This window comes from Dermacentor silvarum, chromosome 7 (assembly GCF_013339745.2).
Source record: "Dermacentor silvarum isolate Dsil-2018 chromosome 7, BIME_Dsil_1.4, whole genome shotgun sequence".
NCBI lineage: Eukaryota > Metazoa > Arthropoda > Arachnida > Ixodida > Ixodidae > Dermacentor > Dermacentor silvarum.
The window spans coordinates 79,944,074-79,967,111 of record NC_051160.1 but is presented as its reverse complement, the minus strand read 5'-3'; positions in this window follow the sequence as shown (position 1 = coordinate 79,967,111).

Sequence of the window (23,038 nt, the reverse complement as noted above, 5' to 3'; positions counted from 1 at the left end):
AAGGCAACGATAAGCCGACAGCTTTGAGATTGATGTTTATATCGTGTGTACGGTTTCTTTGGCTACAATAAGGCAACGATAAGCCGACAGCTTTGATATTGATGTTTTCGCCACGCGTAGCACTTCCCACGCCAAAGACGGCAATTTCGGTATTGATACCGAAATTGATACCACGAGCACAATTACAATATGAAGTCACTTTGCGCTTGGGTGCAGGTCACCGATCAACGTGGACCTTCCTCCAGTCATAGTGTTGCACAATTTGGGCGAATTGCTTTGATGTATTTTCCCAGAAGCGCCGGTGTACCACAGTTACAGGAAACAGAGAAGGAGACCTTGAGGATTGCTGTGTGGTTTCTAAACGTTCAAACTACTTCAAAGCGGCATCGCTCTTGCTCCACCACCAGCTCCATCATCTCCTCTTTGAATAGTTGTTGTGGGTAGATTTTTCGTCCACCAATTTTTTATCCCCACTTAAAAATTTGACTCACAGGAGTTGACAAGAATAAGATACGGTGTCCAATTTTGTGTCCATAAAAAAAAGTCGAAGAACTAAGCGTTGTCCTTTCCTGAGCAGAAAATAGTGAAATCCCAAGGATGGGTGAAAAGTACAGACAGTAGGATTGTGGGAGTGCCGAGGGTGGCGAAATTTTGACGCGAGGAAAAGCGGCAGACGATGCATTTCTTTGTTTGTAGTTGAGATGAAGAAAAAAAAGGATGGCAGATGTGCATATTTAAAGCAAATAGAGTTATTTTGCCTCGCTTTACCTGTAAGCGCTGACGGCTGCCGCACAATGTTCTGGCCGAGTGCTTCCCGACAGAGAAGAAAACAAAAAAACCATAAAATCCTATTTTAAAAAGAAGGTATAGGTTTGCTATAAGATTTCAACGTTGCCGTTACATGCCGGAGAAATATACTCCTGCAAAGAGCAGTGAGCCAAAATGTCTCTCAATTTGCGGATTATCAAACAGATCCAGCACAGTTCTTTTTTTTTTCATTTATGCACTATTATTATTTCAGTGATGAAACGCGTGCTTTTTAGTCGCTATTTGAACCCTCAGAATGGCAATACCCTCCAATAATTTCTATTAAAACAATGCAGCCACCTGAGCGATGTTTAGCAACTGACCCTCCGGCTTGTTGAAGCGTAGTGGACCCGAATTGTGAATCGAGAGCTCGTAATCAATATGGCGTTAGCGCGTTCAAACCTCCTGATGATGCATCGAACGTGATCTTAGAAGTATAGTGTACCGGAACGCTATCAACATGCCGCCTGTTTAAATTGCACCAAATGCTCCGGAATGGGGGGCGATTGCTGAAACATGATTCGTGAGTTTGTCATCAGTCAACATTAAGCACCCCACAGATGGTACGTTTTTGAGAATTACCGCAACAAATTCATCGTGTTTCTGAGTTCATGAAATCATAAGATCAGAATTTCAATAGTGACATTTGTCTCCCTTTATTATTCCCAAAATAGCAGAAAATATTGTCGCAACGTCAGAAACAGAGGTCGCAAAGCCCTGATCAAAAGGGATAGCAGCGGGTCGCCTTTATAATACAGCGCGCTACTGCAACTTCTTCTTCGCCGCGCCTTGATAGAAACGAGCATGCCTTGTCGTATAGTCCTCCTCTTCATCGGAGTACAGGCGCGGCAATATGAACTTTATTTACCTAAATCGCACCTTTGTCTAAGTCGCACGCCCCACTCTTTGTGAGTTTCGACTAACCATTAGCACATGGTCACACTGGTGCATAACACGCACCTAATCAACTCGGTCGGTATGAGTAAACGCGAATATGCACGCTTGTGCACTCGCCTAAAGGGGACGAACTTCATAATTTCAGGGCACTAAACTTTCCTAAAGATACTTTTATGAGCGGCAAATCTGGTCAGAAAAAATATTCAACCAACGCTCCTATATATTAGGCGCAGTAAACTAACATTTATTGCACTCGCCTCGAGACCATCCATCCAGGTCTCGTCCTCGGGTGAAAGGAGAAATTTCATTTTCTTCGGCTGGCTCATTGCTAGGTCAACACCGTCGAACTGTGGATAACCTTCACGAGAGGTTGTAGGCAGGTTGGTGGCATTGATTCTGCGGCGTTGGCGTGCTGGAGAAAAGAAAACGCTGGTGTTCGTGCTGCCAATGTGCACACCTTCTTGTATATATATATATATATATATATATATATATATATATATATATATATAGGTTGCACCGTGGTTCACTACGTACTAGAAAAAGGTTTGGAAAGACAGCGCGACCTACAGTCCGGCAAACACGGTAAACGCGAGACTAACATCTCGCAGACTGATCGAATTAAACGAACCATCCACACTCCCAATTCTAGCTGAACATATACAATATACATGCTGCACTTGTCTTAGGCGTCACTTCTGGATTTAAAAGTTCATGGTACAAGTTTAACCCTGACATAAAAGGACGAAGTAGTCAATGGTATGGTCACTGTTTACCTCCCTTTCAATAGGTGACATCCATCGAAAGCAAGCAAAAATAGGTTACAATGTTCTTTCCTTCTTTATTGATTTATTTGTCTACATGTACAAAATCAAGGCAACACCAAATTTGTCAGCACCTAGCACGTTTCATGACTTGTGAATACGAAATTGTTATGGTCTAATTCAACGCCACTGCATAAGCATTCCTTCGAGTTATGAACTCCTCGCCGGTAAGCGATCGCGTTCAGATGTTGGATACGCGTCCTAGATAGCACAATGATGGTGCATTTTGATCCGTGATATCATGCTACCTTGCCCGAGTGCCACAGAATTTAATGGAGACGCTCCAGAGTAAGCCGTCGATTTTGATGTCTCCGCTTTCGTCACGACGAACTTGGCAATGAAAATGCTGGTCCAAGTAGCATGCTCCAATCGAGCAGCGTGCAGAGGCCTGCTATCTAGGAAGCGCTGGTTCAGCCCAGCGGCTAACGCACTTGGCTTCTGAGCGTGGAGTTGAGTTTGAGTTCAGCTTTTTCTTAGCTTTGAGTTTATTTACATTTTGTAGATGTGGGAAAGCTTGGGCAAAAAAAAGGGAAGAAGTCGCTTGAAGAGCGAATTGTATGCTCTAAACTCATCACTGCGAAAGATTTGTCCTCTCACATTTATTCATTTCCTTTACAAATTCATTTCTTTAGAGCTATCACCGAGGCGAAGTTCGAACGCAGGCGAGAGCTTGCGCGTACAAGGAACGCGCGGATAACATAAACTAAGGAGAGTGAGGGTGACGTGGCGTTGCGGCGGTGCCCTCTCCCCTCTCGCAACGCCTGGCACCGCAGCGGGTGCGCCCTTTCGCCCGCTCTGTCCTGTCAAGGCACGCACGTGATGCGGCATCGCAGCCAATGGGAGCTTAAAAGCCGTTTCTATGCTACGGGTGCCAGCTTGTTCACTCAATGGGCCATGTGATGGTTTCGCATCAAAATGTCTGAGAAAGGGCCGTTTCCAACGCGTACCATCCCGCCAAGATAATTGGCGACGTGTCGCCATGCGGACAATGATTATCGCCCGAAACATGACGCCTCACCACTGCCTATATCATTACAAAAATGTCCCGTAAAATTGTTTATTCCCGTTCTACCACATACCTCCTATTTCCCCGATGTTCTCTCGCATGATTCAATTGCTTCTCCGTGGCAAAGTGCCATTGTTGTAAATGATGGGCGGATGAGCTTCTCGGATAAACACTTTCTGTTTGCTTTCGTGACGTCCAGGAGCTGCAGCTGTCAATGGGAACACATTCCTTTACATTATTCCTTGCACTTGAAACATTTGTCGCAAAGATGCTAGGCCGCTTGGTTCTCTCCAGAAGCTTTTCAACTCGCTTTGGTTTTGCACCGTCAATCATGTCATAGCCCCTGTGATGTCAGCAATTGGCATGCTCTAAAAATATTACTTCAAGAGCGAAACGCCCGTCGTCCTATTGTCGTCGTCATTCTTTATTCATCACTCCTTCGTTGTCATATAGGAATCTGCAAAGAAGAATTCCCAATCGAAACAGTGAAAAACCACCTTGCGTTTAAGCATTAGTCTTAAACACAAATGTTATTTTCTCTTCAAGCCTGTTTCATATGCAAGCGATTGAGCCAACAGAGCGAACAGCGGCGCGGCGCTGCGAAGCTTTTCGCGAGGTTTAGTTTCACATGCATTGCCGCCGCGCATTTTCCACCGCTCCGAATACCGTCCTATGCGCAGGCTTCCCGCACTAGTCCTCCACTGGTCACGTGGAGAGGCGAGCCGACGCTGATTCGGAAGCGGTGCGGCCGCGCTGCCGCCCCTGCCGCCGCGATGAAATTCTAATTTGCCGAACCTCACCACTGAAGCCGATAGTGCCGCCTGCCAGCGCTGGAAACAGGTTTCAGCGCCGCGGTGGTGAAACTGGCTTAAGTCGTTTCGCAAAGAGCGCGAAATGCGCAGGAAAGCATGTTGGCTGTTTTGCAAGAGGGTAGGCATTGCTATCGTTGGTGAATTAGTTAAGAGGAAACGCTTTGCTGTGTGGTATTCAGAGAAAGTAAACATTGCGCTCCTAAATGCAACACTTCATTGAACATTCCTGGCTGAAATATGAATTGCAATTTAACATGAACCCATCCCACAGCTAGCCGACAAAATGTCTGCACCTCTCCGTGGTGCGAGAGAGAAGATCCCGCAATACTAAATAGTGACTCGTGAAATCACCACCCAATGAGCTGCTCACTCCAAGTAATCAAAGCCATATCCAAGGTTATTCTATTTTTTACTACAAGCGCCGGAAGCACTTGTAGTAGTAGGTGGAAGTGAGTTTCGGTCGCAACGCACATTTCATTTTCGCATATGCGCGTCTCCATGCTGCTGCTGCGGCATGTTATAGCTCGGGTGAATAATTGCAGGCAGAATTCACCGGTGACACTCTTGCTGGACTATCGCAAGCCGTGCGATGTGATCTCGAGCAGACGAATCAGTGAACATCTTCGAGCCGACCTGCAGCCAGATGCAGGTCAGCGATCTTGCCGCGAATGGCAGCTGGCCAGCATCCTAGTGCTGAAGGGCAGGATACCGTGGGAGATCCAGAGTCCATGTGGACAGAGCCATCCATGTACATGGAGAGATGCCCATTCAGCCAGTCTTGAATTTCGGACGCCAATGCCTCGCACAGTGCACAGGATGGAGATCGCCTTTTAGAGAGGCCCTCCAGCATAGTAGATGCATATAGTCACTGATAGTGCGGATATGATGGCGGGATGGCTAGCGTAGGAGGATAGCCGACAACCTTCTCGTACAGCTGACGCAGGCTGCCACAGCGCGAGCACAATCGGCTCCGCACCCTTTAGATCAGAGGTGTGCTACCCGGGGTGCGATGTAGTCTGTCGACATGAAGGAGGCCACGCTGCTGCAGCAGCCGGCATATCATTTATAAAGGACAGATACATTATTGCACAAGTTCGTCACGCGCGCACGCAGGTGTTGTCTATCTGCAGGCCCCAGTAGGTCAGGGCCCGCTTCTGTTATATAGGGTTGCTACTAAAGGTCATCGGGCTCCCTCGACGGCGTATGTACATGGTGGGGACAAAAAGAGAGCCTCTGTCTTCGAGAGCGATACGGAGAAACCCAGCGTTTGGACGTAGGAGACAACCTCATCCAAAGACTCACTGCCAGCAGTACTCAACGGCTAGAAATGAGGAGAAGTTGTGCAGCGCAAGTGGCACAGACAAAAAAAGAAACGAGGGGCAGCTTCACACTAGTGTTCGTGCCCTTCCCGGTGGTGCTTCAACGCCGCAGTGCACGTTCGCGGCGTTCATGCACTTGCGCGTAACCCGCCTTCTCCACGTGAACGTCACTGTTATTTTTAACCGTCTTGCCCTGATCCCGATTACGGTCGCAACACACTCTGCGTGACCGATGCAACGGACACAGTGCCCATTTATCAAGGACAGATACATTATTGCACAAGTTCGTCACGCGCGCACGCAGGTGGCCGGAGGGCAGCGTATATGTCCTCATTTAAGCAGACCATCCACCTTCCGCAAGTGCGTTATTGAACTGATTCAAGTTGTCAAAGTAAAGTGCGTCACAAAATTTGTTAAGTACGACTTACACAGCACCTGCAGACATGATGGCATCGGATTGTAATTTTAACATGCGAGAAAGCCTTATTCTGTTACGCGGCAACACATAATTACACTAGATCTAGAGAGGAAAATTTTCCTTTGTCGACGCGACGGTGTACACTCACGGACGCAAAAAATTTGCCAGGGTAGCCGCAAACAGCTTCGCTGTAAAAGCGGCTTCATTAGCAGTGCTTCAGAAGCGAAGAAGACAGCGCAGATCGCCAGCACGAAAAGCAATGAAACTAAACAGAACACCAAGCAGATTTTACTTCGATTTGGTAATGCCAAGAGGTGCGCTTGTGCAATTGACACGAAGGAAGCGAACCGGAACCGTTAACACTCAAAAGCTTTCATGGAGGGGAACATCAGCGGCACCGCATAGGCCTGGCTTGCCCGTCGACGCACTGCGGCTTCCAGCAAAGACGCAATTCGAGAACGGCCCCGTCCACTGCTACGGGGGACAACCTCGCCAACATGAATGCGCAGTCCGCACCATCTTCCACAATGCCATAAATGCTGATGGTGACATACATGTAAGCTACAAAGACTTCAATAATACGTTTATAAACAGCGCAAAAAAAAAAAAAACGATGACGCAAGAAAGAAAACACACACGACACCACTGCGCTCGTGGTGTCGTGTGTGTTTTCTTTCTTGTGTCTTCGTTTTTTTGCGCAGTTTATAGACGTCTAAAAGCTATGAACCAACCAGCCCGCCAGAACGTCTTCCTTCAATAATATCGAGGACGCTTTCTTGAAAACAAACTATAATTTAGTTCTTAAAACGATGGTGCCTCAATGTTATGCCCGGACAAGCGTGAGATTAGTTTTATTCTAAGAAGATTTATACCTACCGTTGTTGGCCTTATGCATTTCCGTTTCAGTTTAAAAAGTTGCTTGATTTGTTGGCGTCTACGTTCATGTATTTGCCTCATGTGGCGAGTACCATCACAGCGAGAAATCTAGGACGAGAGGGATCTCGAAGCTATTTACTTCGTATGCAGGAAGTTGACAAACAAAAGACCACCTTTTCTTCAGCTGGTGGCCTTTTGGAGTTGAGCGTATTGCCTCTTCGGCCTATTCGGTGCTCTCAACCCGTTTGAATGAATGATTCACACTGTTCTTTGCAAGCGCAAGAGGAATACCTGCTATGTTATTCTGACGACATTGTAGTTTCTTGTGCGACATTGCTTTAGCATTTTTAGCGGCTTCACGAGCTGCTCTTGGACCATGCAGATGCTGGTCTTCTACTGAGCACCGAGAAGTGCAACTTCACTAATTCGAACTAAAGTTCTCGGCCACCATGTTATCAAATGCGGCATTCAGCATGACCGAGATATGGCTGACGCCATGCTGAACTTTACACACCTAAGTTGTACACAACACCTGCGTAGCTTCTTCGGTCCTGCCTCTTATTCCCGACGCTTCATCCAAAACTTTTTCACTATTGCTATGTTAATAGTGCTACAGTCAGTGTACACTTATTGTTGTTTGCCTTTTCTATGCAGTGCTGAAACGAGTTTGAAGCCACTATCAAAAATTCAAGTGCACCCTTTCTCATTTCGATGGCAGGTCAGCCACGCTACGACACACTGATGCAAGCGGTCATGGAATTGGCGCCGTGCTGCAGCAGCACGTAATCAGAGTATTGTGAAAACAGTCACAGGCCTGCGCGGCACACGCAGCACAGTCGCAGCGTAAGCTGGTCAAGCGGCTCAAGAGTAGCTCCAATTTGGGAACCAAGCAAAACAGGGTCAACGCGGCAGTCTGTTCGCCTCGTTTTGACGAGAACGTTCTGAACTGTCCGCCCGGCGTCGACGGCGAGCTGCGACTTGTAATGCTCTCTGCACAGCAGTCTGCTGAGCCCGATGAAGCCTTACAACTGCAATTTACATGTAGGGCACGCCGCGTTTGCAGACACGTTAACTAGATGTCGCCACCATACTGGCGGAGGCTCGGCTCGGCAGCTCGGGAGCGCGTTGTTTGCGCGCCTCGTCTGAATCTCATATCGTCATCTGCGCCTGCGGACGCTGCTTTTGCAGGCATCTTACCTATATGGCGCCACCATACTGGCGGAGGCTCGAGTCGACTTCCCCTGCGTTTGCATTGTAGGGTATTTTCCGCGGCCCGATAGCAAGCACTTGCGTGGCTCAGTGGTAGAGTATCCGGCTCCCACGTCGCGGGCGCGGGTTCAATCCCGGCGGGAATCGGGTACTTTTGTCGCGTTTCCAGCGATAGCGGTTACGCGGTGGACGCCGCCGGCGGTGGCATTATCGCGACCCAAAACTGCTATAGGAATGAGCCCATAACAGCTTACGCTGTAGAAGCTGTCGCATATGCTATCTTTGTTTTCCTTTCCGCGGGAGAGAAGTACACAATCACGCAACCGGAGCGATTGGATGTTGGTACGGTTGCTACAGCAATATCGCTCATTAATCCAATGCCAACATTGAACTATTGCTACTGATCTACTGAACTTAAGGCTACTGATATTGCTTACGTTCGTTGTCAACTGCTAAAAACTTGTCTGGACGCCTTGGCCACAGCATGAAGAGGTTACAGGCTTAGAAATTAGATGTAATTTAAAGGTCTGAAAGGAGGCCCCAGGACGCTGGTGATAGTTCCTGTTCAGACTGATGCCATCTTTGGATCCCGTAACACCACCTTCGCAACTTTTCAGCATGAATGTCACGCCCTCTCTTATACCTATTTTTTCCTTGTCGCAGGTGCCCTGCTGCCACCATCCCAGGTTTTCCAATCACGAACGAGCAGATTGTCATGGATCATCATTGATCGCATCATGGATCGTCTTCCTGGATAGCATCAGTGCTGTTTTGAACTCCACCTGGCACCATGCTTGAAGGACAGCACAGTCTCTTATAAATAAAGGATGGTGTTATCAACCACTGCATTTTATTATCTAATACTACAGACTCATGAATGTGTTACCGTCGTTCTGGGCCCTCGGCGTGCTGAAGTTGTCCAGGCATTTCAGGACGACCCGACGTGAGTCTACAAGGGCTACCACAAAAATTGGCTGTGCTTTAGCTGTAGTTAAACCTAGCCGAGCAGCTATAATTACAGACCCCTGGCAGCGCTTAGGCTTCGCTTGTAGTTAGAAACTATCCATACTGCGGCCTCAGCTATGGTTGCGCCGACGCGAGCTCTCGCCTTCTATACTCCCGGTTATGACAGATGCGGAGCGCAGGGTGTGACGTCATATAGAGGGCGCAGCGAGCGCCGAACAGCAGGAGCGGTGGCCGCGCGGCGACCGCGACGAGGCGAGTTGCCGGAGAATCGATGCCCGTGGTGTGACGTCACACAGCGGGCGCGGCGAGCGCCCAACAGCTAAAGCCCCTTGATGTTGGAAAGTAGCGACACTCTCCCCCACGCGCGCGCTTTCCTCCTCAATTCTCCTCGGATTTCTCCCCCTCACCGAGCCGGCGCGACGCTGAACCCTCCAGTGGCTCGCTGCAGCCGCATTAGAATCAATGCGCGCGCTTGTTTATTCGGCCCTTTAAAGCGTTGTATGGGAATTTATCCCTTGTGAAACTGTCATGACGAAAGTACGTTTCCGATAGAACGTCGTGCCATTTCTTTTAGGACGCTTCGATAAATACAAGCGGAAGCGCTCCGAAAAAATGAGTACCAAGCAGTGGCTGAGCTGTTTACCTCTACGTCGCCACTTGGGTTGTCCGTAACGCGGAGGTGTATTTTGTACATACAATATAAGCTGCGTAGAGTGTAAACGAGAATTTGGTTCACTATCTTCGCTCTTAAAAGGCTCAGAGAAGGTAACCAAGAAGAAATGTGATAGTTTACTTAAAGTGAATTCGCCAAAATGAGTGGGCCAGAAACCTTTGTACCAATGCCACTGTGCGAAATACGTGCTGTGTTTACGAAACAGCCAACATAGAACTTTACACACGCGCTGTATTCCGTCACTATGAAACGACGAGAAATTACATTCCATCACCTCTGGGAGTAACCTAAGTCTCTCTCTCTCTTTCAAAAAAAAAAGGCTGATTGCTTACACGGAAACTGCTAAGACTGGCACTTGATAATTAACTTACAGACTTCAAGATGTCAAGTTTATCAGAATTGAGGGAGATTATCAGAAGCACGTGGCTTGAACAGCGGTTCATGCCTTCGCAACATAAAGTACATAAAGAAAAAAAATTCTCGCAGTATTGAAACTTTGCAAAGATACAATAGCTAGATAAAATAGTTCCTTGGCTTCACAAGTATCAGGCGCAAGGATCACACGCACACACACATATGCACACACATACACGACACAAGCACGCACAAACACAAACACGCACACACACACGCACACAACTACAAAATATGAGTTACCAATAATTTGAAAACTAACGCACGCGCGAAAACACAAAAAGCTTTGTCTCACTGCTTTGCACCAGAACGAAGAGTCCGGCTGAAGAGCATTAAAATCTACATGTACACCTTAGCTATTCTCCCGATGTTATGGAGCCACTGCTCCGACGCACGACATCCGTTCACGGCGCAGGGCCTGCTTAGGAAATGGCAGGGCGACCACCACTTGCTCTATCTCGGCAGTCCGGCGCAGGGCCTGCTTAGGAAATGGCTCTATTCTTCGCACAAGCCAATCTGGAGTGGCAAGGCATTTCTTCCAAACACACTTCATGAAGTTCTCTGAGCCGCAAACGCCGTGCACATGACAACCTGTGGCTAGCACGCCCAAGCCGCTGTCCTGACAGAGCCAATTTCTCGCACACACCGTGAAACGGTGTTAATGTATGTCTAGCCTGACCATCGTAACTCGAGTGCAATTCTTGCCTTTGTCATAATTGCTTATAACACCGTTTTTCAACGAACCATTAGCCACTCTCATTTTTTTCTTTTCTACGTCCGACATCCACCCTTTGATTTCTATGTCCCTTTTTTTCTACTTTTCTACGCTGCAGTTCCCGGCTTCAATATTAACATCATCCAACAAGAAAACCAGTGGCTCGTGGTGTTCCTTCACACGCCAAACTCAAACATTGACTATAATCAGACGTCACAGAGCCTACTACACGAAGAAAAGCTCGGCGATATTTCACCACTACAAGGCGGTTCTCACGAAAGTTCTCGAGCGAGCTCTGTTCAAGTGTGCATTTGGACGACTACATGAACGTGTCTTTATATTTAGGTTTATACAGGCCATAAAATATCACCAATACAGCTTTTAATGTTAATATTGCAAGAACGACTGTACGGATATTCGGTGCGCGTGGCCGGCCATGCGTTGCAGGTCGCTTGATCTGCTGAGGCAGCGATGGAGACCGTATCAGTCCAACATTGAGCCGAGAACGCTGTTGCTTTGGCAGAAGCACGTCTTGCCCATAGTAGGCTCTCCTTATCATGCCATTCTTCTAACCGAAGGTGCTCACGATGATCGAGTTCCCTCTCTTTAAGGGTGTCTGAACTCGCAACAGCACACGCGTTTTCTCGGTTGGCCCATGTTTCCTGCGATGCGCACATCGACTAAAACTACCAGCTGTTTTTTCTGTTTTATTCTAACATGTTGCTAGGGCATTCATTGCTTCCTTATAATTGCGAAACATTTATGTTTTATGTTTCTGCACTACTGCAGGGAGTTCCGTTTTAATCACTGTTTTGGCTTTCCTTCTCTGGGCGTCCGATGAGGTTGTACGCATTGCTAAGAGAACCTGTCAAATAGACGTTATGCTTTTTTCTTGCTTCTTCTCCTAGATATTTCAACGAGCTCTGGAGAAATGTATATATGTCCGTTAAAATATCAATCACAGCTGACATTGAAGAAAATGTGTACAGTGTTGTAAGGAAGTGCATCGAAAGCTGCTCATATATATCAAGAATACCTAAAATAGTGAAGGAGCACGGAAAAAAGCTTGTGTCATGATTAATTTCAAGAAATTAGATGTGCCATCCGAGTTAATAATTCGAATGAAGAGTTTCCATGTTTCATTTCAAGCCGACTTCGGTTGTAATACTTACGTGTTATGTTTTTGTCGTGAAGTTTCGTCTTCTGTACATTCTAAAAACTATGTTGCTCTTTTCTCGCCCTGCACTCAGTAAGACTGGTCTTCTTAAGCAGCCAACGTTTTCTTAAATTTCTTCTACTTAACAGCTGAACTCTCACGATGTTTCGGTCGCTGCGTTTTGCTATTCACTGTGGTAAAATTAAATTCGAGTAACACTTAAAGACGGGGGCAAGACGCGCCAAGGATGTCCTCGTGAGCCCTAATATCAATTATATGAAGCCATTATCTTCAGGCTGCCCTTTACCATTTATGTCTTTCTTCTCTACTACTCTACAGAATATAACGTGCAAAAATAGTCTTTTTTTTCATAAAGTGCGTTGCAGATGAGCATATTTGTGACTCTTCTGGGAAACGTTGGAGGAGCACCGATTAGCGGAGGATTTTCGCGGCGAACACGTTCGGTGGTGCCAGAAGAAGAGTTGCGGCAAAATAAAGGGCTTAACAAAGGCAAAAGTGGAAGGTACCCAAAGGAATGACGGTGTCGTCAATCGCGCAGTTTATTTGCAACAGGAGATTTTTCGCCACCGTCAACATCGTGAAGCGCCCTCAGTACGCATTTTAGAGTCTTAAGGGTGCACATCAGTTGGTCGCCAGAGGGACATCCCAAGAATGCTGTTGCCTACAGCACTACATATGGGGTGGTAATAGATCACCCTATGGGAAGGATGGCCACCCAAATGAATTTCGACTATTAGCCTTGTAGTCCAGATTAGCACCCAAATAGATTTATGTTAGATGAATCTATACGCTTTTTTCCATACCGTCTGCACGGACGACAGGGTCGGATTTGCGGCCTGAATCACTGTTATTTAGAGCGATCGACGCATGGGTTACCCATCAAGTCATCAGTAGCTTCAAGCTCGGCTATCAGACACTGCGTCTGATAGCCATGCTTGCAGCTTCAGAGTGGTACAGATGAGACTTATACGCTGGATCGCTGTAAGTATTAGCTATTCTTGGCGTAAACAAAACCGGAGCCTTGTAACACACAAATACAACCTTGTCATTGCAATGCTTTTGAGTGTACATATTTATAGCAATAGTATTACGATTCCTTGATGTGTAGAATTTGCAAAACAGACAGGCATGACATATTGCGCAGCATTTTCAAAAAGAAGTAAATACATGTAGTACATGCTGCAACAAAGCTTTGAAGATATACATTAATCACGAAAGCTGAACGTGAGCAGTTCTTTTAAAGTAACATTTTGGGGAAGACAGACTTTTTGAAATACTTTTCTTAAGTACAAGGTAAATGAAAAATACAGCAGAGAAACAGCCTGGTTATGCCTAAATGTATATTGTGGCACTAAACGGAATACTTTTACAGAATGCGTGCGAGCGCAATTTCTCACGTTTCCTTCGCATTCGAAAATAATATCAGTAAAACATTTCCGTACTATTCCACATGCACCAGAGTTCATATCCAGGAACACTATGTGTGTGTGTATGTGTGTGTGCGCGCGTCTTCGTCAGAGGCAGACACCTATATTCTTCTGTTGTCTTGGATTTTTTCGCTACAATAAGAGCAGGTTACCCATTTTTTTGCCTCCGCCCCGCTAGAACGTGGTTATCTCTTTGTGTCTACCTATATTACATATAGGTAGACACAAAGATCATTAATAAAGAAAATTTAGGATATGTCTGCGATACATGAGTCACCCAAGGTAGCACAAAGCAAGTGGAAATGACACTTATAGGGTAAAGTATTTTCACTGCGGTAAACAGTAGCTGGTTTCCGAGGTAAGTTGGCCCGTAAGGCCCATCATTCTTGAGGTGCGCGAGCATTACTGTAGCGCTCCGGACGATGTTTGCATGCACCTCAATACATGGATACTGTTGGCAGCATATATCGAGCTGATGGCACGAGGAAGGTTCGAGCGCGTGGATGTGACCTTGAAGCACATGGAGGTCGCACCGGTGTAGACTTATGCATGACGCCAATTAAAATAAGACCCATTTTCAATCTCTCCACAATTGCCGCTCAAACATTTTGGCAATGCTTTGCTAAGGTTTTTATTATAATGCCTACCGTAAAAAAACTAATAATACGCTGCTCCTTCAAAGCTTGTTCAGAAGGAATATGGGACGTCTTAGCTGCAGCTCGAAAGGGAGGATTGCGAAAGCTTGTTCTTTTACAAGAGCTGCGTGTTGCACGCGTGTCACCGCACAAGGTGTCCTCGGCTGGGGTGAAATGAGGCAGTACGCATGCGCTAGAAAAGATGTAGAATTGACGTCACGCTGTCTATGACCTCCTTCTCATAGCTATTTAAAAAGTAATAAAAAACTGTGGTAGAGTGCGAACGTCTTGCTCTCAACTTGTATCAATCACAGCTAAAGTTTGAGTAAGTGCTACATGAAGACGTTCCTGAAAAGCTGCTCGCATGTAGCAAATAACTTACAAAAAGTGAAAGCACGTGCGAAAAATACCTGTGTCGTGGTTCCTCTCCATAACTTATCAGATGAATAATTGATATCAATATGTGAACATAGATTTCCCGTGTAATATTTCAAGCCGTTCTTGGTCGTAATCAATATTAGTCCTGCAGTCGTCATCTAGTATATTTGTGTATGTTTCTAGCCTCAAGTAGTTCTTTTATGCCCTGGGACTCATAGTCATTTACATAACCTGTAGATGTGCTCTGTAAAACAAAATGTGGCATTCTGAAAAGAAATGATGATGTTACGATTTCCAGATTATCTTCCTGCGATTGTGACTCTTAAGTCTGCATTAAAACAATGAGAACGACATTGGTACGCCAAGATCTCCGGCAAGATTATCTTTATTACGTAGATCTACAAATTGAGTGCCGTATAGTCGTCTGTAGTAAGACACCGAACTACAGCGGTTGTTTAATGGAATGCGTTCCAAATTTGTAAATGCAAAGGCGATAAATATGTTTGTTGCCCTTCATTGAATATATCGCCGTTTTTAACCAGAAAATTCACGAGAACGATCCTCATAAAAGACTTGTAGGGTACTGTCAGATTAGCTCATCGACATTTTATGAAAAAAGAATTGTTCACGCTAACAATATGATAACATCAAACATGCATGAAACCAGTGAGATTGCAGCACTAAAGGGAACTCCGGTAGATGTTCGCCAAATGGTGGGCATAAATACGCGTGTCACTCATATGTGTCTACTAAATACGGGTCAGTTTAACTGCCTTCCACAGTTGTTTCGATTTTCGGCCCTGTACAAGAAAGCACGGAATGTTTTTTAAGACATCGTGCTAGGTACAAAGATTGGAAGGCTTCAAATATTCCATTGCATTCAATTGTATGTGTTCTGGCTGAACAGGTATATTTATATTTCTAAGTTAGAGATGTCTTGTACCTACAAATGGTCCTAAAATTCCCTTAATGAAAGATAACCTTTCTAAAAAAACATTTTACGCACTCGGAAATATAACAAAGATGCACTAAATACTACTCAAAATTATGAAGCAGTGAGAATCATATAAAGCATTCATCGGTGGTACCAGTGGTGAACGATCTGTAATAAACCTTTAGAAGCATACGCAAAAGTGAGCCCTTAGTGATCCAATAACAGTCTGTTCTCGTCCCAGCTGTGTGACCGCTAAACACAATAAAAATGACACTAAAATTGAAACACCTGGAAGAGATAACGTCCAACAAACCGATCCAGTGTCTCTTGCACTAACTGTGAGGCCGTTTATGTCGCTGTATTTATAGTTGACACATACATAGACTTTTTCCGTCCCTTCCGCCACCTCGACAACCACAACACTTATGTATATTTACTAATTTATGACTCCTATTACATAGCGTGTAATCTATTTAAATTGAATACACTCGATTGCGCACATACCCATTTGCACACGTAGAGTGCCGAAGGGGACTTTTAGGGCACTATTCTATTACCAAATCTATTGACCCAAACTGTTGACAAGGCCAGGCAGCTCCCAGGCAAGGTATCTGTTCGGGTACATAGCCAGTTGGCCAAGTTGTCTATTCCGCAAGACAATAGTCAACATCACGCCAGCACCATATTGTGCGTTGTAGAGGCGGTGAAAAATACAGTAGCGGAAACTGTGACTAACGATAGTAAATCTTCACTGGGCGAACCTCTCCCGAGAAAAACAGGTAGCAGTCGGCGATCCTAGAGGAACTCCTCTGTGGCTCAGACACGTCAGCTGTCTATGTGGGACCCAATGAACTTTCTAGCCTTATAGCTGGTGCTCGCGTATGTTCTAGACTGTACACCAGCATCAGAAAGAAAAATAGCAAAGAAAGTATCTCCCAAGCCGTAAGAAAACTAACAAAGAAACAAAGTCTCAAAGTTTGATAGTGCTGGTAGAATAGCTTAGATCGCACAAAATGGACTATTTCAGGTCATAGCGGCGCCGCTGTGCTTGCTAAATGCCGTCTGGCATCCCTTCATACTCCAGTACGCAAATATTTCGGATGGTCTTCTAGGGCCCGAAATAGCGCCATAAATGTTCCTCACTGTGTCCTCGCTAATGTGTCGGTGTCCAAACCCAAACATGGTCGCAGAGCTGGTACTCTACGTAGCGTCATCGGAGATTGTAGTGTTGCTGTCGGTGTTTTGCTGGTTTCTGATGCGCAATCGGGCGACCTGTCAGGGGTCTTCGGCAAGCTGGAGATCGGCGGCAGAGTCGAGGTTGCCTTCGCCAGTGACGTGCTACAGCAAGCCAAGAAGCGTCGTCACCACATTCCTTCCGTAAAGCAGCTTGAAAGGTATCATCAGGGCTTCGTACGTGAACTTCGCTGATAACACTGCCGGGTAGTAAGCGAAGGTCACGAGTGGAAGAATGGCATCCCAAGTCTTGTGCTCGAACTCTACGTAAATCGCTAACATGTCGGCGAGCGTTTGAATCAGGCGTTCCGTTAGACCATTCATCTATAAATGGTAGGCGGTTATTTTCCTATGAAGTGTCTTGCTATATTGCAAGATACCTTGAATAAGCTCAACTGTCTCTCAATGGTAAGGGACTCGGGCACACCAGGTTGTAACAGGCTGTTCTCAACAAAGACTCTTGCTGCTTTCCGCGCGCTACTTTTGATCGGGGCTTTTGTTTTGGCGTAGCGGGTATGGTAGTCGGCAGCCACGATGGTGCAGTTGTTTTTTGGTTTCAATCTCGGAAAGGGCCCCAACAATCCATCGTGCTCTGTCCTGACGTCTTTTCTTGTGTGCTGTGTTTTTGGAGCCTTAGGATAGTTATAACAACCTACTAAAACGGTCGACGGGAAGGTCCGATCGGCTGTCGGAATCATGCTGCCTTCTTCGGTGGTGTTTTTCGTCGCTGGGAAGTCTGGGCCTGTCTTGACGTAATGAGCGACATCAGCGTTCAGGTGCGGCCAATAATACTTATCCTATATCCTCGCGAACGCAGGGGAAAATCCAAGATGCCTTGCTATTGGGTAATCATGAAGGGCGTGTAGAAGCTCTGGCGGCAGTGCCAGAACCAAAAAGTAATTGGGGGGGATCCGATGAGAAATGTTTCTTCACAAGTACGATGTTTTGCAACAAAAATGAACGCTATCCGCGTTTAATTAGTTTAGGGACAAAGTCGATTTTCTATTTCCAGAACTCTACAAGACCTGTAGCTCCGGGCATACTCGCTGCTGTGCGGCGAAGTCGTCGGCGCCTATTGTCCGTAGTGAAGAGCCAACGTCCTCATCGTCTGGCGGCGGTGGTGAATTGGTGAGCGAAAGAGGCAGTCGGCATCCAAGTGTTCTTGTCCGGATTTTTAGCTCATTGTGATATCGAACTCTTGCAATCTGAGGCTCCACCGCGTGAGACGGCCTGAGGGGTCGTTTAAGTTTGCTAGCTAGCACAATGCGTAGTGCTCGCGTGCGACTTGGAAGGGGCTGTCGCATAGGCTAGAACAAAACTTTGCCGTTGCCCAAATATCAGCAAGGTACGCTTCTTTCGTGGAATAATTGTATTCTGCTTTCGACAGAGACCGGCAGGCGTTAGCAAATACCATATTTAGTCCGTCGTTTCTCTGAACAAGCATTCTGCCGAGGCCTAAGCCACTTGCGTCGGTATGGATTTCAGTGTCGGCTTGTTCGTCGAAGTGAGCAATCACCAGTGGCGACTGTTGGTGTCGTTTCAGTTCTTTAAATGTTTCGACGTGCGGCGTTTCCTAGTTTAACTCAACGTCGGATTTTGTAAGATGGGTGAATAGCTCGGCGATGCGGGAAAGGTCCTTGATAAACACCTGTATTAGGCTAAAAACAAAGAAATCTACGTACTCCTTGTTTGTCGGTAGGCTGCGGAAAGTTCGCGATGGCAGTTGCATTCGTGGATGAGGGCGGTCTCCAGACTTGCTGAAGGTGTTGGCCTTCGGAGGTCTTCGTAAACGAAGCGGCACTTCACCGGCTTCAGGGTAGGCCTAGATGGCTTGATGGCCTTTAGTGCTGTCCCGAGCGCCTTAAGGTGATTGTCGAAGTTTAAGGCAAAGACGACAACGTCTTCAAGGAAACCTAAACACCCCTTCCACTTCAAGCCTGCCGATGCCGCGTCCATTACGCACTTTAAAGTTGCGGGTTTAAAGCAGAGACCGACCGTCATGTTCTGGAATTCATAAAACCCGTCCAGCATGATAAATGCGGCCATCTTTCGATCCCTCGCGTCAAAGTCGCTTTGCCAGTATCCCGTTTTGAGGTCAGTTGCCGAAAAGTACTTTGGAATGGAAAGCCGACGCAATGCGTCGTATATCCATGGAAAAAGGGGGGTTTTCACCGCAAAAATAGCGATAATCACCGCAGAAAAACTACAGAGTTTCCAAAAATTGACAAAAATTGCACGAAACGCCCACGTACTCTACGACTGCTAGATAATTTCGTTTCCCTAGCATTTGATCCACTTGGTAAGTTATGGTTTCTGTTTCTCCCGGAGAAGCTCAGTACGGGCTCTGGCGAAGTTATCGAGTACATTCTTTGAGTATTATGCAATGCTTAGCAACTGGTGCTTGGCGAAGCCTTGATGATGACGAAAAAGTACTTGTATTATTGGAGTAGATTTCTGAGCAGTTCTTGCTTATGCCTAGGAAGAGTGATTAATATCTAAAATTGGTTTCGGAACACAGACTCTCGTCGTACATTTTTGTACATTTGGCGGAATCAGAGAGGAGAAGCGCATCGCTGACTGCTCTATATTCTTTAACGTGTGCAATCTTCGCTCCCTTGTATAGGTGTTTATATTCCTGGCTGAAATTGGTCGCCATTACTTGTGCTTTTCGATGGCCTGACTGGGTGATAATCCTGCCATTTTTTCTATCATTTAGCAGGCTGATTGATGCTAGCGTGATGCAAGATATTGGCCGAAAGACCAGTGGTATCACTTCATCTATGGACACCATTATCGACTTGGACTCTAGGTCGATGACTGCGCCGTGTTGGCAAGCCGGTCACCGCACTACTTTTGGGCAGGGTTTTCGCTTGCCGTAGCGTATAAGGCAGTCGGCTGCCATGAACATCCATTTCTTTCTGGATGTTGATGTTGGAATGAGCCCCAGTCCACTCCAATCTATTGAAATGGAGGGCGAGAAGGCCCTATCGGCTGTAGCAATCCCGCTGGCCTCTTCGGTGGTGTCTTGCGTCGCTGGCAGTCTCGAGCTGTCTTGACCGAATGGTTGACGTCAGCGTTCAGCTGCGGCCAGTAATACTTGTCCTGAATCCTCGCGATCCTACGATCCGCTCCCTGAGTGCTCAAGCTTCCGCGTATGTATTCATAAACACAAAAAATTACCATATTTGCCCCTTGAAAACTCAATGCAGTAGCAAAATATACGGTTCATCATCGTATTTGTCTGTCGAAATAATGAGCATCATTTCACAGCATCCGCACGTTCGTACATAGAATAATCTGTCAGGTGACATTCAACAAGTAATTAATTACAGTATCTGTGCATCGAGACGTACACTCTCACACATGCATCAATCACCAGAACCGAAAACACTAAATCCTGTATAAGCATTTGTTTTGCGCTTTCATTGTATTATCTAAAAAGTCATTTGTGCTGACGTATTAAAAATACCAGGAAGGATACCCTGTGATTGGTAGATAGCGCTTCCAACTGTGATTTGCAGGAATGGGGAAGCAAATATAAACACCGTCCTTCTGCTTCTCCACCAACTCTCAAAGGAACATCGACTGAAGTAATGGCTCCATCTAATATGCTTATCATCTTATTGCTGCAAGTTATTTTACTTTTTCACCAAGGAAGATGTACAATCAACTCTCCAGCAAGTACGAGTACATTTCTTAATATTTCTCTATTTTTGTGACAGGCAAACCTTTCCAACTTAAGAGCATTCACGTCTACGCTTACTGTTGGTTACGGTATCATCGTTTTTTTCTCTAAAACTGTTCGTGCGAGAATCGGTTGGCGATACATTATACCTTCGTCCCAACGGGGAAATGTTTGTGTAGGTCAAACTTTGTGTCTTGGCGGTGACTTAAGTCCCAAAATGCGTCAAATTATCAATATCATCGTTGAAATACATCGCTGAAACAGAAAAAAATCAAACATCAATTATTAACACAAATATCGGATAAACCTTCACTTCGATCACATTCAGCATACACCTCCCGACAAACTGCACGCAGGCCACTTTTACATCTGACACGGAGTCGCTGCATATATTTCCACACTTCTTAATGTATCGGCTATTGGACGGAAATGCAGTGCGGGCGAAAATTCTAAACTACATACTAGAGAATGAGTCGGCAACGCCCTCTTCAAGTATGCTTGAAGAGACTGAAAGGATGGGGGTTCTAAAGCTGTACTGATCCACTGTCCGTCATTTTTCCGAGGATTTAACTTCTGACACATGCTTAACACTCGTAAAACATTCTGGCGAATTACTCAATCTCAGTTCCTCAAGAATTCTGTCACTTAATTTCATTTTTGACGGTGAAGAAACAGGCTTGGAGAAAGAGACCAATTTGGTTGATGTGAGAACATAAGCGACAATATGTTTTGCGGCACTATGAAGCAGTTTCCCATGTATATAGCCGAGAGCAAATATTTTACAGACTCTACCTATTTGTGCTCAATCAAAATTTAAGGAAACCGGACACCGCAAAGCGACCTGCGTAAAAATCGTAACTGACAGGGCATACAGCATCTATACAGCATATGTGCGCTGTCTGCGTGGTAGCACATGCAAACAATAAATAGTTGGTGGAAGTTGTACGTAGGGTTAGCGTTAGTCCTCTCACTTTGTATTCATATCGTGACAATCGTCACCGCCGATTCTTCTTCGACGCGAACGACCAACAATCCGAAAACAAGGCTCTGCAACATTCATTTTAAATCCGCATAGCACATTCTTAGTGACGTTCGTTTCTCAATGATCGCAATACAAGTGTTTTAAAATATTACAGAGGAGTTTTACTGACTGCCGCAATTCACAGGCGACAGCACTTGAACAAAGTGTACCACTTCTCCGTATAGCATACTAGTTACTCGTAAAACAAAACATCTACAACCCAGCGCTTTGAAATATTGTGTTTTTGCGGAGCACAGCTTAACTGAATATTACGTGGTAACATGCGTTCCTGGTTTCAACTGGGCTTCTTGCTTTACAGTATGCGACAGGCGGCAGGTGGGCCAGTGTGCTTTTCGTCTAGGTATGGCTTTTTGCTTTATGTCCGTTACGTCTCTGTTCATGTTTCTGCAGTGTTGATGACGTATTCGTTCGTTTACACCGAGTTTGTAGGAACTACCTGCTCATGCGGTATTTCACCACGTATTTCAGTGAAAACTGGCACAACTTACTAAATATACATGATTGCATACAAATTAGAATTTTTTACTCAGCACGATTTATAATAGCGGACATCATAATAACCGCAATATGCGAAAATGTATTAAACGCTTCAGGAAAATTAAGCCGGTTCCACGCTTGTAAAATCTGATGAAACAGCGGAGTTCTGCAAGCCTGGATGCTTAGCGCAGTGGGCATGACGCTCGCCTTCACACCGTGAATACCCGGGTTCAAATCCCGCCTCTCTCTCTCTTTCTTCAGCTCTGTTTCTTTCTCTCTCTCTTTTTCTTTCCATGTGTGTCTTTCTTCCTCTAATTTTCTCTTTCTCTCGCCCATAACAAGTTGTGTTACAATCATCGGTACAACGGAATTGTATGGTTCCCATAAATGCATGTTCTGCAAGCATGGGTGCATATCCTTATGAAGCTCGCCTTCGGACCATGGGTACCCGGGTTCAAATCCCGCCTCGCCAAGAAAGTTTATTTTCTTATGTTTATTTCGTTATTTCTCTCGCTCTCTCTATCTGTCTTTTTAATTCTCTCTCTGCACCTCCTTTCCTTATTTCACACTCTCTCCACTTCGCTCGAAACGGCGAACACCATCGCTTCGTAGGGATCGACCTCAACTTTAATTACGAGGTGCAGTGTGGCGCTTGTGATGACAGTAGTTATGAAAGAAGTAGGCCCTTTTCTAGAAACTCCGTGTCTAGGGCCGGTTTCTGCAAATAATTACGCAAATTTTGTCCTGAAAAACATTGGTTGTTTATTTAACAATATTTCTTGTTATACGTATAGCAAGAATATTGTCACGTAGTAGTGACGCTGAAGAAAACAGTCGTAAAACTGTGTACGAAGAAACTGGTTGTTTATTGGGCGAACCTGTGCCCACAAAAGCAAGGTACACTCTAAGCACAACGATAGCGGCGAACACAGTCGGCGATCGTCGAAAATCTGATCAGCGGCGAAACGCGTCGGCTTTTATACCTGAGTCATCGAAGGTTCTAGATTAATCCCTGATGCCCGCGTGTCTTCTAGAAAGTTCTAGACAATTCGCGTCAGTCATGCAATCAGATAACCTAAGCGTCGGTGAAAACAGGCGATGGAAAGAAGCATCG